At 49.5% G+C, this 16,734-nt stretch overlaps 1 long non-coding RNA gene across 1 annotated transcript in view; it reads left to right on the top strand.

The window, feature by feature from the left end:
- LOC134009538 (uncharacterized) overlaps positions 1-16,487 on the top strand; it is a 44,327-nt gene extending 27,840 nt beyond the window's left edge. The window contains exons 3-4 of the long non-coding RNA XR_009928243.1: positions 13,921-13,990; positions 16,396-16,487. This is a non-coding gene — a long non-coding RNA (uncharacterized LOC134009538). The remainder of the gene's footprint in view (positions 1-13,920; positions 13,991-16,395) is intronic.
- The last annotated feature ends 247 nt before the right edge of the window (positions 16,488-16,734 follow it).

Raw genomic sequence — 16,734 nt, 5'->3', positions numbered from 1 at the left:
CAACCACCACTCCTCTCAACAGTTTAACTACCATGAACCTAGGAGCTGGAGGTGCTTTGAGTGTCGCATCCCTGTGCAGTCAGTACCTGATTCATGTGACAAAGTGTATACTTCGTTGACAACGACCCTCAGAGCAACCCTAGAACTTTTACCGAGAGAGAATGAGATGGTACTTCTGGGGGGGGGGGGGGGGAGAAGTAGACAGTGACAACGAGAGAGAGGGGAAGAGAAAAAAAGATAGGTAGCTAGTGACACAGAGAGAGAGAGAGAGAGAGAGAGAGAGAGGTAGAGAGAGAAGAAGAGGAAGAGAGGGAGAGAGCGAGAAGGGCCCTTGCACACATGCTTTTTAGATTTCAATCACACCAGCACATTTAGCAAGGTAGAACACGGCGCCCGAGGCCCATTCGAAAGCCGAGTTCTTTGGCACTCCGTGTGTGGGATGTGTCTTTACAGCAAAGGTAATAATAGACTGGGGAATTTATAATGTGACGCTTTACGTGCATGGCACAGAGTCCTAGAGCTGAGACTGCTGGGGTGTGTGTGTGTGTGTGTGTAAGGAGGGGGGGGGACGTCCAAAACAAGAAATGCATGTTTGGTCGAGAACTGCAGAAAGCCTCTATTACAGCCTGACATGTCAAGCGACTGAAACGTACATTAAACCTCATGCGAAGGCCCCTCGAATGGAACACACTCCAATTTAACCCCCATCAAAATGTGAAACGACTCCACCCGTAGACGGCTGCTCGGCTTGTCGGCCGCTACTATATCACCCGTGAAGTGGAGGTTTTTACGGAGCTCTGTGTGGTAACGAACTACTCTCCGAAATGAAATGAGTGCTGTTACAGCCTTATGAAGCTGAGTGCCCAGATGAAGCATAAATCATCCGATTTTTTATTTTTTTTTGCTCTCAATCTTTTTCCCCTCACTGGAAATGGCTGTTATTTTATTTTTTTGGTGTGCTCAGCAAGTAGTGAGGCCTTGCTTTTTTTTGTGTTCAGAGAGAAATATCACAACTTTCAATTGCTTTTCTTTCTTCGTTTGTTCCAACAGAAGTGAACTACAATGAACTGAACCATTGAACTGTAAATGTCGCAATACACTGCTGCCAAATGTACCCTTTCTCCTTTTCTATTGCTGAAGACTTTTCATTCGGCGTCAAAATATTACTGTTTGGCATTCGTTTGTGCTTTATATTGTACATTCCATCTGTTGTAGCAAGCCTTATCCAGGTTTGTATGGAGTTAAATTAGGGTCAATATTATTTGCGTCCGTAGAAATAGTTTTGCATCCGTAGAAAAAGATTTGCATCCATAAAAAAAGTGTTGGTCAAAAATATTTTGCATAATACAACACTTTTTTACGGATTCAAAACTATTTTTACGGATGCAAAAACCTTTTGACAAATGCAAAACCTTTTCACAAATGCAAAACTATTTCTGCGGATGCAAATCTTTTTCTGCGAATGCAAAACTATGTCTACGACTGCAAAACTTTGTCCGTGTCAAAATCGGGCCAAAATGTTGGCCTAGAAGCACGATGCTTGTTGATTAGCCAATCAGAATGTTGCCCACCGACCGCCGCAGCAATGGACACACAAAGGTTGACTTCACGCTTCGAGCTCCTCCTCAAACCAACAACAATTGTAAGATTGTCAAAAATAGGTAAAATAGATAGGCAAAAATACTTCCTGTTCAGTTCAATGCCAAGTGCCAATCGGAGAACAAGGGGGGTCCATTACTAACTAATACTTTGCTTACAGTCAGTATTTAGGATACTGGTGCATGAAGAAATACATACATATTCAGCATGTTGCTTGTGCTACATTTAGAGGAAGCTAGTGAGAGACACAACCATGACATATTTGCTTAATTGATATCGACACCCTTTCATACACCCAAAAATAGCCAGATTTGGAAATGACACCAGGGTTGATATCAATCAGGAAACTGAAGTGGACTGAAAAAGAGGAGCCTTGTCCGATACCAGTGGTACTAGCTGTTGTTGAGCCTTCGTATAGTGCTTGTTTACCTCGGCCTCAACCAGGGATAAATGGAGCAGCATTCCGGCTCTTTCCGAGGCTTAACAGGCTGAGGGATACTACACTGTACCAGGAACCGTTTTTTTCTTCTTTTTAGTGTGTGTGTGTGTGTGTGTTAGAACTCACACATGCGTGTGTGTGAATGGCAAGCGTGTTCTCTCCCTTCTCGGTGGAAAGGGAAACCATCTGGGATTGGGTTTGTGTTAGGCAAAGTGCAATGCCTTTTCTTTCCTTTTTTCTATTCCCTCGCACAGACGCGCGCGGCATCATGTAGAGACTAATATGGAATCTAAATCGGGGCTGTTGATAGAAAATGGCAGGTCACACTGTTTTTGGCGTGTGACTTTTACCAACCGGCGCACAGGGAAGGTGCTAATACATAATTGCCACCTGATGTAAAGTGACATGTCGTGTGATATACCAGTGTGATATACCATTCACCGTTGCCTTAAGTGTGCTTTCAGACCGCAAAGAAGAATTGTTGGGGAAAAAGCGCCACCTGCAATATTTTTCAAGGAGAAAACTGGTGAATCACTAGTGAGTTTTAATGTTATGGGTTACGGCAACAATACAGAATGTGTCCCTTCCCTGGTTTCACAATACAGGCTGGAAACTCACTTCTTTTGTGCCCTTTATATCTGGTTGCATTATAGCGCAGTGACATCACTTCCTGGTTGGGTTCTTTTCCCTCTCCTCATTCTGCTCACTAGCACGCAAGACAAACTAACACTGAGCAGTCAACTCCATTAGCTTTAACCTAGTGTGTAAGCGTGGAAACCGCCTGACATGTAATATGCGTGGCTCATATGCGTGGCCGCCAGACTGCGCTCGCAAACACGGCTGCGCGCGCACACGGGGCCTAATGGCTGCTCTTATGAGCTTCCCCCTCACACACTGCGCCAAACTCGCATGCCGGGCCTTCTTACACGCGCGCGTGCACACTTCCTCATCACGAGCTATTCACTCCTTTCCAAGCTGATGAGAGGAGTCAGAAGCCAGAGGTTTTAGAGTGGAGGATGTCACAAGGCCTCACATACACACAGAGTCTGAACACACGCTCGCTCTCCCCCTTCACCCCCCCTTCACATCGGCAGCTGTGTATCGTCTTCCACCCCCCCGCCCCCCCTTTCGCTGCAACACACCACCGTGCCAGAGAGGAGCGTTCATTTCCTATTTATTATTCATCAGTCAAACTGCCTTGATTTCAGTGATTGGATATACCACTAGATTTTTATTCCTCCGCCCCCTCAACCACACTCTCGGGGGGGAGGCTAAATATCTCCCTAACGGGTTTGTATGCGTACCTCTAAGTGTGTGTCGTGTTTTGAGTCAAATCAGGCTGGGCACATGGCAGAGTGAGGGCTTATGGGAGTGGATGGCATGTGTGATTGGTTGGAAATCGAGGGGTAGTTAGAGGAAGGGGGGGGGGGGGGGGGGGGGGGGGGGGGGGTGGGGGGGAGAGGTAGGAGGGAAGTTTGAAGCTCCAAGCTTTTCACATGATACATGAGTGCTGTCTTAGAATGACCCCAAATCAAAAGTTGGCTTGTGATGTGTTTTCACTGTCTCAAATTATTCTTGCATCACAGTATTTCCATTTCAGTGTCACAGATGATAGACATTAGAACAAAGAAACACAGAATCAACTAAGTTAACCCCTTTGTAGATAGTTTGTGATGATTTGTGTAGAAAATTGGAGATGCACTATAAGTAAGTAATGCAAGAAAATATACTGTATAACTTTAGTTGTAAATATTCTGTGTTAGATGTATAAGAAGTTTGCAATATCACTAGGCAAGTTTCACACCAATGTTGAATTATGTTGTTTTCATTTGCAAAGAACTTGAGATGGGAAATCTTCAGACGTGGTTGTTTCATAATTCCGTCGTTTTCATCTGGAAGAAAAACGTGTTAACAAGACCGGCATTCCAGAATATTTAGCCGGCCACTGAACTCAGTGAAGTTGACCTGATAGCAGTTATCCTGCAGGTCAGGATAATCACATAAACAACATCCCAAACCACAGAACCATTCATGCAGCTCCAGAACAACCTCCCACTCATCCAACAGAGTCCTGAACTCAGACGTAAAAAAGAGACATACGTGTTTAGACAATAACAGATTTGCTATCTTTATCCGTAATCACAAACAATCACAAACAGGACGACACACGCACACACAGACACAGACACAAGCTCACGGGCCCTTTGCGCTCAAATTGTTTTGGGCACCTGTCATCTTGCATTACAATTAGCGGACTGACGTCTAAATAATTGCCATCAAGCCCTGGCTTGCTGTATCAGTGGCGGGCTGTTTTAACTCGAGCCCCAGCCTCCACCCCTTAGGGTGGTGGTATTATTTAAAGGGCTTGGGCGTCTTTAGAAAGAGAGTGCCTACAGCTCTTAAAGTTGTCTATCTGTCTTCCTCGCTGACAGCGGCGCTTTGTCTCCGTGGTCGCGGGGGGGGGGTCGGGGGTGGGGGGGAAATAATTAACCGACTTGCAAGATGCTTCAGTGTTGCCATCTCCATTTGTTTAGTCCCCCCCGCCTTCAGCCCCCCCTCGCCCCCCCTGCAACATTTGTTCTAGTGGGGGGGGGGGGGGGGGCTGGGTTTGATTGTGGTTTTGACACTGCGGGGAAGCAAAGGGAGAGGGACGAGAAAGAGAGAGAGAGAGATAAAGAGGGAGAGAGAGAGAAGGTGAGAGATTGCAGGCAGATGGGCCTAATTTTGAAACGGAGGAAGGGGTCAGTTCTAATGGCGAGGGACTGCATGTTCGGGGGTTTGCGGTGGCGTGGGCGCTGATGTGCACCCAAGTCGGGACGGAGTTCTTTCATGAACCGTGCGTTCGTTTACTGGTTTTCCCAAATGTTTATCCGCCACTGGATGCTTTTAAGGCAACGCTCAGTCGGTCCGCTGACAAAACACAGTCACTGGAAACACACAGTCGTCACGGAAACAGCGTCTTGACGTCGGCTGGCGTCTTCGTTAGCGTCCACGAAACCGCTCGTCGAAAGTGCGGCGGCGTCGTCGAGGAACACTCATTGCATTGGTTCGATCAGTGGGGGTTTGGGGGGGGTGGGGGGGGGGTCGACGGAGGAACGAAGGGCACTGCCTAGGGGAGGCTGGGGAATGGGGCCGGGGCGGGTCGGCAGTCGCTTGACGACTCGGACTCGTCATTGTCGTTCCCCTCCACCTCCGTCGCCTCCGTCCCCTTTGAAGCCGATGCCCCCTCCCCGCCGCCGAAGAGGCCGGGGCCACTCTGCTGCACCCACTATCCACTCCACAAGCCTGTTGTCCCTCCCAGTCAGCACACGGTGTGTGTGTGTGTGTGAATGGAGATGGCGGGTTGAGGGGTTCGGGCTCACCCTGATGCATTCCAACAACAGCTGCTGCCTCTCTCAACCAGCCCCGCGCTCCAAAAAACCATCCCCGGGGTATCTCTCTCTCTCTCTCTCTCTCTCTCTCTCTCTCTCTCTGTCTCTCTGTCTCTCTGTCTCTCTGTCTCTCTGTCTCTCTGTCTCTCTGTCTCTGTCTCTTTCTCTCTCTCTTTCTCTCTCTCTCTCTGTCTCTCTCTCTCTGTCTCTCTCTCTCTGTCTCTGTCTCTCTCTCCCCCCCTCGCATCCTCCCCTTTGCCCTCAGTCTCCCCCCTCCATCTCACCATGACTCGTCTGGTGGTGATGTCTCAGCGTGTGTGTGTGTTTGTGTGTTTATGAAGACGTTTTCCTCTCCCCCTGCATGTTGGGACAGACAGAGGGCAGCTGTAATAATAACTAAGGACAGACAACATTGAAAAGCACAGTTCCAACAGAGCAGACGTCCTCCCGAGGTGTTTCGCAACCGGTGTCCCTTCAGCTAACTAGCCTGTGTCGTCCTGGCTCGGGTTACGAGGGTTCAGCGGAGCAAGCGAGTGAGTCTCCGGCCAAATCCTGCTCCCTGTGCGACTGCCAAGATTAGGAGGAATCATGCTGTCCTCAGGCCCAGAGTGGTCCTCGAGTTCTTAGTTTCGTATACAACCTGTCCACGGTGGTGGCTTAGCTAGAGCTGTCCACGGTGGTGGCTTAGCTAGAGCTGTCCATGGTGGCAGCTTAGCTAGAGCTGTCCATGGTGGTGGCTTAGCTAGAGCTGTCCATGGTGGTAGCTTAGATAGAGCTGTCCACGGTGGTGGCTTAGCTAGAGCTGTCCATGGTGGTAGCTTAGCTGGAGCTGTCCATGGTGGTAGCTTAGCTAGAGCTGTCCACGGTGGTGGCTTAGCTAGAGCTGTCCATGGTGGTGGCTTAGCTAGAGCTGTCTATGGTGGCAGCTTAGCTAGAGCTGTCCATGGTGGTGGCTTAGATAGAGCTGTCCACGGTGGTGGCTTAGCTAGAGCTGTCCATGGTGGTAGCTTATCTAGAGCTGTCTATGGTGGTAGGATAGCTAGAGCTGTCTATGGTGGTAGGATAGCTAGAGATGTCCATGGTGGTAGCTTAGCTAGAGATGTCCATGGTGCTAACAGTTTTTGTATCCATAGTGCTAGTGCCTGGTTTGTCATTTCTAGAACCTGGTATATATTTAATAAAATATAGTGCCGTATGTAGGAAAGGAACATTCTGCGTATGCAGCGATTTATAAATATGTTTTACAGTTTCCTGTCATAAATCTGAATTAATCCTAATGAGCTTCGTGCTTTGCCCCTGTAATGGCTATGTTCATACAGAAATGGCATTTATCAATTGTCTAAACTAGAGCAACTGTAAACTGTCACGACACTTTGAAGGGTGCTCTGCCGCGTGCGATGACCCTGAAAACGGAGTTGTAGTTCTCCAACTGTCATCTAATGGGTCATTTAAGAATGGTATATATCACGTGGAACATGTCGTCGATATTAAACAATCAAATGTTGGGGGTCATAAAAGGCAAGACGGGTCAATGTTTCAGTGGAGCGCACATCACTTCCTGTCTCTGTTGTACCAGCACATTAATGGAGTGAAAATTCATAATCTCCACTCTGTGCACTATAGAGGTGTAATGAGATATTATCATTATGTTTACATAAATTACTATCTGTATCTGTTCAACAAAACCTGTATCTTTTTTTTCTGTATCTGTATTCAGGTACACCAGAAGTGGCTGGAGTTTAATACAAAGGTCATATAAACATTCTTGTTTTGTGACATTTTATAGGTCTTTGGGTGTTCATCCCCTTTCAGGTACATGAAATAGGATTAACATTGTGTGATATACCTTGTTCGTTCACACCAACCACCATACATGTTTTTTGTGCCAACGCACGCTTTATAAACGAGATCCCTGGTGCTGATACAGTTGCTGCTGTCTGTGGTTCCGGCATAGCAAAGACTTTCTACAACGCAGACAACTGCTGCGTCCTGTAGAGGTGTCCGTGGTGCTAGCATAGCCGACATTGTCCCCAATGGAGCCCTACTGCTGCGGTGCTGTCCATGGTGCTAGCAGAGCCAAAGTTGTCCACAGTGCAGGTGACTGCTGTAGTGCTGTCCATGGTGCTAGCATTCCAGGTGCTGTTACAGTTAGTGCTGTCCATGGTGCTAGCAGAGCCAAAGTTGTCCACAGTGCAGGCGACTGCCGTAGTACTGTCCATGGTGCTAGCATTCCGGGTCCTGATACGGTTGTTGCTGTCCACGGTGCTAGCAGTCCTGGTGCTGTCCATGGTGCTAGCAGTTACTGATGCTGTAAGTCCTTGTGCTGGCCTTGTCCATGGGGTGGTTAGGGTAAATCTTTTTGTTCTATGGCTGGCACTGTCAATAGTGCTGTAATAGCCGGTGCTGTGAATGTAGTAAAGCTAGTGATAGTATTGCTGGTGTTGGCAATGATGCTGGTTCAGGAACCAGTGCAGATGGTGCCCTCTTATATAAAATCAGCTGCCCGTGGCATTGAAATGAAGCGTGTCATACAATACATCAGCAGTGTGGCCAGAGGTGTCCTCAGCAACTGGAGTCTCCAGTGCTGAAAGCTGAATCATGCTCTTGGGCTAGGCTCTCATTTGCTCCAGTTAGTCGAGTAGAATTGCTTGATTTAAGACGTTACAGATAGATAAATGTCAGTTAAGGTTGCTCAGGCCTCGCAAGGAGAATGCTACATGCATTCTTTTGTTTAAAATGCACAGGATTAGTGAGATATTCTTGTGATTTGGGGATTATTTGCTTCCAGGCCCATAACCATGTAAAATGACATTAGCAGTTACCAAGCACATTATTTGGCATGCTCCTGTCTTAGTGGATTTCACTTGCTACATCTTTGTTTGTTTTTGCGCTACATTTTACTGGCGTGACAGAGGCCTGCAAAACTGACACCTCCTCCAGCTCAGATAGTAAATCCTAAAACACTGCCCTGGGTTAGCCCGAAGGCAAAAGGGCTCGCCTTAATCCAGACTCCTCACAGAGAGAGTCTGGATGGGGGGGGGCAATGGAGAGAATGAGTGGCCTGGGAAGGAATGGAAGAATAAAAAAATGAAGAAAAGACTGTCAGTTGGAGGTTAGAAACCTTGGCAGGACCATGTTAATTAAAGGTTCTGTTCAGCACTTTTCAAATTAGCTGGGAAATGTTAAGCAGGAGGAGGGGGTGGGGGGGAAGGGTTCGTCATTACAGTCGCAGCCGTCAGCGCGCGAGCTGACCCCTGACCCCGTCTGAGGGCGCCGCGTCCTTGAGACATAATTGAGCTCACCTGGAGCGGCGGTTCAACGGAGAGAGCGAGGGTTGGAGCTGGGGAGTGGAGGCAGGGGGGGGAGAGGAGGGTCTGATTTGGTACCCTGCCAGAAACGAGCTGTGAATTTTTTATTTAATTTTTTTCTTCTTCCAACACCACTGTTAATCTGTTCACAGAAGAAAATGTCTGCCTGCCTGCTAACCCCCCCCCCCCCAGCTCTCGCTCGTGTACTCTGGTAGCCAGGGGAAGAATTTATTGGATTCCAACCATACGAGGGAAATGACGAATTAGGAGGTTTTCACATCTGAGCGGCGGAATTCAGATTTGAGAGGCTGCCAGCCCTGTCTTAAGTCTCCCTTCCTCGTTGTCTGAAGCAGATCTCCTCCTGCTCAGCTCCCGAAGCTAACCACGTTTGGCATCCAACCCCGGCTGATCTGAGATGAAGATATATTCCGCGAGCGCTGGAATTGCTTGTGGGGGGGGAATACGGAGTTAGGGCCTTTAGTCTTTGTTCTCGTCTGCTCTGGAGCACTCATCCATCGATCCCTCCCTCTCTTTCTCCGGGTCGCTCCCGCCCACTTTCCATTTTTGGAGACAAGCCGTATCAGCACTTGCGTGTCGAAAAGCGACGTTGTCTCATGGAACCGCTTGGAAGTGCTCGCGCAAAATGAAACCCTTCCCCGACTGGCGGCTCGATGGCTACGACGAGCCTGCGATTGCGCTTGTCAAAACTCTGGTGTTTACCCACTCGCGATGAACGGTGTCGCACACTGTATCATTACACGAGCCTAATTGGCCCTTGCCTCTTCACAACCACCTGTTAGCGGGTTAACGTGGTTAGCCGAAGATCATCTCATCCAAGACACTGAAACTCAGAGTATCCGTGTTCCTCGGAGAGAGCCGTGTGCTATTACAGCGCGTTGCGAGATGACAGAGTTAACCCGTGAGAGGCCCCCGAGCCGTGAGGAGAGAGACCGAGGAGAGGCCCAGAAGTAGGTCGGGCTCTTGGGCGTTTGTTACATCATGCATATTCATAAACGGCACCCAGTTGTTTGCAGGAGCCCATTCGCTCAGAGAGGAGACGACTCTCTCTTCCTCTTCGGGCTCCGATTGGGAGTGGCGTTGGCCTGTTTCCGAAAAAAACGACGGCTCCATCACGCTCCTCCCAAATGGAACGGAGGGCCGTATCTGCGCCGGAGTGGGACCGCTCGCCCCGTGAGGTGACAGTGCAGTTCAAACGGCATTTGGTCTGATGCCTCGACACTTTGCGGCCTGAACGGTACGGAAGCGGGAAGCGCCTTCGTATGTGTGGGGTCGACTGTCCTCGAAGCGCTGTCAGTGAAGCGACGTGAGAGAGCGCGCGGGGGAGAAAAACACAAACCGAGTCAGTCACCGGGATCTGAGTTGCACTGATGGTCTAAAACATGATGCTATTCCTGTCAGCCTCTGTTATCCACTCAGCCCTAATACAATCAGACACACCAACACAGCGATTATACAGGGGGGGGGGGGGGATTGACCTCCCCTTAACTCACAACAGCCTGTGTTTCAGTTTCCCTCTGAATCATCTCCGGAAGTTGGACAGAGAGAGAGGGAGAGAGAGAGAGCGAGAGAGAAGGATAACAGTAATAACACGATGAAGCCTCGCCATGCTTCGTCTGACTGGGCGAAAGTGCGCGTCTGTCAACAGTGTGCAGACAAGTTTGGTCCTTTTGTTCCCTATCCGCAAACATGTCCCCCGGGCTACACACACTGCAATTTTAGCCAACATTATTGCTACATTTGTTGCATTAATGCTTTTAATGCACATTTTCCCGGCCCAAAAATAATGTCGCTAATGTATGCCTTGGTGCGGTCCCCTTTGATGCTAGCAGGTGGTGATTATTGCTGGTGTCAGCCCTGTTGATGGCAAATGAAGGAGACCCTTGTTCTCTGGAACAACCTGCCATAAACAGCTCATTATATCCCTCACCCTATATTTTACTCTCCCCTCCTCTCCAGTCTGAACAAGGTGTGCAATTGAGAAAGGAGAGGGGATGGACGTGGGGGGGCGGGAGAGAGAGAGAGACAGAGGGAGAGAGAGAGAGAGAGAGAGAGAGAGAGAGAGAGAGGGAGAGAAGGAGAGAGAGAGAGAGAGAAGGGGAGAGACACACGGAGAGAGAGACAGAGAGAGAGAGAGAGAGAGAGAGAGAGACATCAGACGACAGAGAGGAAAACAGAGGAGGGGTGGGGGTGGGCCAGGTGCATCCCGCCAGCCGATATTAAACACACCGCCTCGCACAGCCAGAGCGTCAGCAGAGCTAAGCTCCTCCGTGTGGCAGGTGGCAGACTCCAGGGTCCAAGGTGGCAGCTCGCCTGCCAGTGTGAGGCGGGGGGGCCTGGCCGCTTCCTTTTTATTGTTTATCAAGCATGACCCTGGGGCACACAACAGGCTTGCGTGCTTCCTTTTCCGAGCCTCTCGCTGAAAATGCTATGCCTATTGATCCGATGGCTACTTCACAGGTAAACACTCGCCGTTCTCTACGGCGGGTACGAGCGCGGGGATGGTTTCGAGGGGAACACGGTGTCCTGTCGGAATCTTCTAGTTTCATGCCTGGCCTTGGTGCTAGGACAAGTCTCCGTAAAAGGTTGAAGGAATTCCTTATTAGTCCACAAGGGCATTGTAGTTGAGTGTAAAGAAGTTCTAAATGTAGCGACTGGATTTTTCTAAATGCGGTACAATGTCCCAGGTGTCTTTGCATAAACCGTAACTAAATGCTGTCACTGGGTTGGATAGTTCTCGAGCCAAGCACGCTGTAACTCGTTATCGAGGTCAGACCAAAAATTGCAAAATGTTGGCTCATTCTAAGTTCACAATGACGTCGACATGGAAACACAAATCTTAGCTGAAATGAATCATACATAAAACACGCTCATAGATGCCTTGATTAGAATACCAATACACCCACAATTTCCCCTTGGGGGATCAATAAAGTATCTTTTCCTCCTACTACTACTAATACTACTACTACTCGTTTTATATCCCTTCCCTAATCATCGTTGTCAAGGTATTTTGGTATTTTTGGTTCCTTGGCCGCAGGATAGTTTGGCAGTAGTTTCAATTGCGGGTTCAAGCTGAGACCAGGAGACAGGCTCTGCGAGGATCATGTTCTCTCCTCGCGTTTTTTCTGTGTGCCTGGCTGCTCTGCATGATCCAGACCCCTTCACCCCCGCCCCTTCCTCTCCCATCTCCTCCTCTTCCTTTGGTGAGGATCCGCACAGCCCTCTCTCTCCCCCTCTCCAGACGGTTCCGGGCTGCTGCAGGAGGGGTCAGGGGTCAACGACGAGGGAATCTTGCCTCTCCTTTTGTCATTGCTCAGCCTTGGATGATGTGTGTGTGTGCGCGCGTGTGGAGGGTGTGCGTGTTAGAGAATCTTAAGGGAAGCATGCGAGACTGCATGCGTGCCTGCGTGTGTGCACACGTGTTTGAGAGATGTGTGCGGCTGGAGGGTAGGGGGGGTGGTTCATAAAAAGAACCACCCTTTCAAAGTCATAAAAATAGCCATTATACTGCAGAAAATCACAGGTCGGCTCTTGGCCACCCTACATGGGTGAGAAGTGCTGGGGTACTGTGTGCCGTGGGGATGGGGGGGGGGGGGGTGAGAGGGGTCGTATATGCAGGGGTGGCTTTATGGGCGACCAGCTGAGACCGCATGCACGGAACACGCTAATTGGTATTCAGGGCCGGTCGCTGACAGCCTCCCACACAGCTTCCGCTGCTCGCGCTCCCGTTGCCACGGCGCGGAACCCCGTCGAGGGTTTCCTCGACGACGGAGCCCGAGCCCAGCTGCCAGAGCGACGGCGGCGTCGGCGTCCTCTCAGCCAATCCCCTGGACCGAGGCAATTAAACTGGGGTCCGCTCAGACTCTGCCTCTCTAGCGCTCCTGTGTTTCCGGCGCTTTCCTCCCCTCCTCTCTTGTCCCTTTGTTCTCTTTGTCCTTTTACTGTACGGCTTCCAACCGCCATTTTCAACCGCCCATTGTATCTATAGGTAGGGTGTGAAGTGAGGGGAACCTAGGGGGGCCGACACCCTTCATAAGTCTATTGGAACCCCCCCCCCATAATATTTAGGTTTGTTTGATTGGAAGGTCCCACACAATTAGCATTTTTCACATGTAACATCAGTCGGGCTTGATATAATTTTCGGGAGGGAATATCAGGAAGGCTAATTTTAATGTTGTTGTTGAAAGTGTTCAAATTCCAAACACCAGATTTCCTAGAAAGCGGAAAAGGTATGAATAAGATCGCAAAATAGTCTTCAGAGTTTTTTATCGATGACAAAGTGTCATAGGTCATTCCAAACCCTGCCTATTGGTATTGATTACCACGGTTTCACTGGTATCTGGACTGCACACAACAGTTACGTTGCTATTCTTTTCGGTTTCAACGGTGTCAATAGCAGGAGAATGTCAAGTGAGTCAGTTATGCCTCATTGTCAACACGGTGGTATTGTGTGAGCCTAAGTTCCCATGTGTCGTGGATACATCACAAGTCATTGGTCGACCTTCACTCGTCCGTCTCTTATGCGAGTGGTGTGGCGGACAGCAGGAAAGGTGAACGCTCGATTTGCAAATATGCTAATGGAGGGTTCCACAGGACTGGAGTCGGTGCAGTGCATCGAGATCCCCCCCCCCCCCCCCCCCCGCGCGGCAGCGCCGGTGATTTTAGATCAATGATTATGGCAAGAACATGACATGCTGTCAGACGGGAAGCGTGCGAGGGAAGTCGAAATGTGTCAAGAAAGACAAAAACAACGCACTGTGGCCTACTCTCCCTCTCTCTCTCTCTCCCTCTCTCTCCCTCTCGCTCTCTCTCTCCCTCTCTCTCCCTCTCGCTCTCTCTGTCCCTCTCTCCCTCTCTCCCTCTCTCCCTCTCTCCCTCTCTCCCTCTCTCCCTCTCCCCCTCTCTCGTCCCCCTCCCTCGCCCCCTCAGTTAGCCCACTTGTCACAGTGACTAATTAAGCCTGTGGGCATCTCTGCCGCCGCCACACCTGGAAATAGCACGTGTGTGTGTGTTTGCTAGCAGGCTCCTGCCGTGTCACTCACCCCGACACAACACAGCCCACGTCGTCAGCCGCCGTTTGGCAACACGCACATGTTTCCACGCGACGCCTTCCCAACCGTTGAATCGTCTGACCTTCAATGCCCCCCCCCCCCCCCCCCCCCGACCCTTGTTTTGTTTCATCCAGCCGCCGAGAAGGACCGAGCGGATCTGCGGAAAATCGAAGAGGCCTACGAGAATGTGAATTTGGAAATAAGGTGAGCCCGCTGGATACATATGAAAGGGGGACGGGGAGGGGGGGGGGGGGGGGGGGGGGGAACGAAAACTCCCGGACGTGTCTCCTGGTTTGATTTATGTGTATGCGCTCTGCTGATGGTGGGTAAGTTAGGGCTGAGGCTTGCCTTTCACCCGGGCTTGGCGAGGGGCGCGCGTGCTATTGTGAGAGCACACTCCGCTATGGTGTGCAAGCAGGCCTTAAAATAGCCCGCGCGCGCCTCTGCACAGGAACTGGGAGAAGATGCACAGTAATGAGTTTGCGCTGTGAGGCACCCAAGGCGAATTTTAATGAAGAAAAACAAATGCTACTGGTTGCCTACTGTGCACACAGGAGGGCCGGCCGCTGTTCTAATTCACTTCTTAGCAACATGCTATTTGCCGGCACATGGGTTATCCAAACTTTTCAATGTCACCTCTCGAGACAATGTGTAAAACAATACACCCGACGAAGACTCTTGCACTGTTGTCGTTCTCCGTCTCTGCAGACATGGGAAATGTTGCCACGGTCAATGTGCGGAACACTGGAGTTCTTAGCAATAAATGGCAATGTAAAAATTTTGGTTTTCTCCGTTCTCGATTTTCTCTTCAGGCTGAAGCGATACCTCTCCATTTCAAGCCGACTTCTCTCTGTATGCTAATGTTAGCTCACCACCATTCCCTCTAGGAACGCAATTTACATTACACCGGAAATTATACCGCTCACTTTACACACGCATCGATGGAGAAAAAAAAAAAATCACATATATTTGTTTCGGCATGCCAGCATAACAGCACATACCATTACGAGGCACTAAAGGCCTGTTTTGAGTGAGGGTATATTTCCAAGCAGTAGCTCTCCCTGTGAGTTGTTTGTTCAGAGCTCTCAGCCAGTGAGCAGCACCGATAGGTAGCTACCGTAGCCCCGGGGCCTTCAAACTGTTCATTACAGCCGGGGGAAGGAGTAGAGAGAAGGCAGCCACAGAGATGGCAGTTACAGAAAGGTCAAGCTTGCTTCCTCTAACGAAAAGCCTATGTGAGCTTAGGGGGGTAAAAACCCGAAGCTGGCAGTACTCCAGTCGCTCCACTTCTTCATTTGCCACCTTGCTTTGGATGCCCCTGGTCAAATTACTCATGTGCCTCCCTATCTATCATCCATGCATGGTGGAGCAACTGCTTGCCTGGGAACAAAAAAAAACGTTTTTTTTTTTTTTTTTTTTTTTTTGCCCCCACACACTACCTCTCTCTCTCTCTCTCCCCCTCTCCTGTGTTGGGTGGCGTCGCGTGCTGCTGCGTGCGTGCAGGTGTGCCAGCCTGCCTCCGTTGCTGGTCGTCTGCATGCCCTACTTACCCATCGGGCCCATGTGACATTACAGCCCCCCCCCCCCATAGAACGTTGCCCCTCAGCCCAGCGCACGGCTCGGCCTCGACCCCCCGGGGGGTGGGGGGGTAAACGTGTGCACTCTTGACAAATCGCTCACGCGCCGCTATATTGCTTTCGTGACCTCAGTCCACGCCTCCGTTCCACCTTATCAGCACGCGGGAGAGGATAACTGTAACCCCCCCCCCCCCCCGCGCGCCGAACGCGCCCTCGCCCGCCGTTAACCCCATTAGCAATTCTGCATCATGAATATGGAAATGCCCCCTGTGCTGGGCGAGAGATAGGCCTCCGTTCCCCTTTTTTGCGATTAGCGAGGGAAAGCGGCGCTCTGCCCAGGTCTGATCATTGGTGACATTGCATACCAATGGGACTGAAAGGGGCCACTTCGTCAGAGGGAATCGGATAACCCACGGAGTCCAGAGTCACTCAAAGTTGGCGGGTGGAGGCGCAAGTTACAGTGTCAGCAAAGCAGAGTGTTCAGAGGCTATTGTTAGCTAAATCCTTCATTGTAATGGGAAAGGCGAAACTGCAAAAACGTGCCAATATTCCCAACAGCGGTCAACTGTCATGTCCCTCCTCTTTTATTCATTTGATATCAGTACTCTAGTCTAGGTAAAGCAATCGCTAATATCCCCTCCAAGTTGTGTGCTCAGTTTAGTTTAGTTTGTTAGAACAAATCCAGTAGAACTAGAAAAGCTGATATGGTTTCCGACTTGACATATTAAGATTCAAATGCGTTAATATGCATTTGTGTGGTAGGTGGGTGCATCTGCTTTGAAAACGCAATTTTTTCCTCGAAGAACGAACAAACATTTTTGATATTTGACTAATCATTTCGACACCTCCGATTATTGAGCGAGCGTACTGTTCCTCCTTTTGGGAAACATTGCCCATGAAGTCAAGACATTTCGGTCTGAGAATCAGAAAGTATCTTGTAATAAAAAAAAAACGAAAAACTCGCCTGTCTAACTATATTTAAATATATTGAATTTTCGAAAACACTAACGCTATCTTTAATGTCTTTGCCAGGGAGATAACAGAGAAGCTGTCTGTAGACTACGGAACTGAAAAGGAGTTTCTGTTCCTGGGAAGCCTCTGCCTCCAGCTGAAGGTCCATGAGTGAGTATGCTTTAGTGTCCAGTGCTGTGCAGATTGCATTGTGCTTCACTGCATTGTTTCTCTGGCTGCAACCTGTGACACATTGCATATGGTATGTTGTTATTATACACACGTATTATACAAACGTTGTGTGGAACAAAGGTGGAACTTTTACCTCAGTTTGCTCGATAAAGCATGTATGAAAGGCTTATTTTGAGGTGTATTCTGGTTGTAGTTATAGGAGAGTTTTTTTTTTTAATGCTCATGAGA

This window comes from Osmerus eperlanus, chromosome 23, assembly GCF_963692335.1.
Source record: "Osmerus eperlanus chromosome 23, fOsmEpe2.1, whole genome shotgun sequence".
Classification (NCBI taxonomy): domain Eukaryota; kingdom Metazoa; phylum Chordata; class Actinopteri; order Osmeriformes; family Osmeridae; genus Osmerus; species Osmerus eperlanus.
This window is presented reverse-complemented; position numbering and strand designations above follow the sequence as displayed.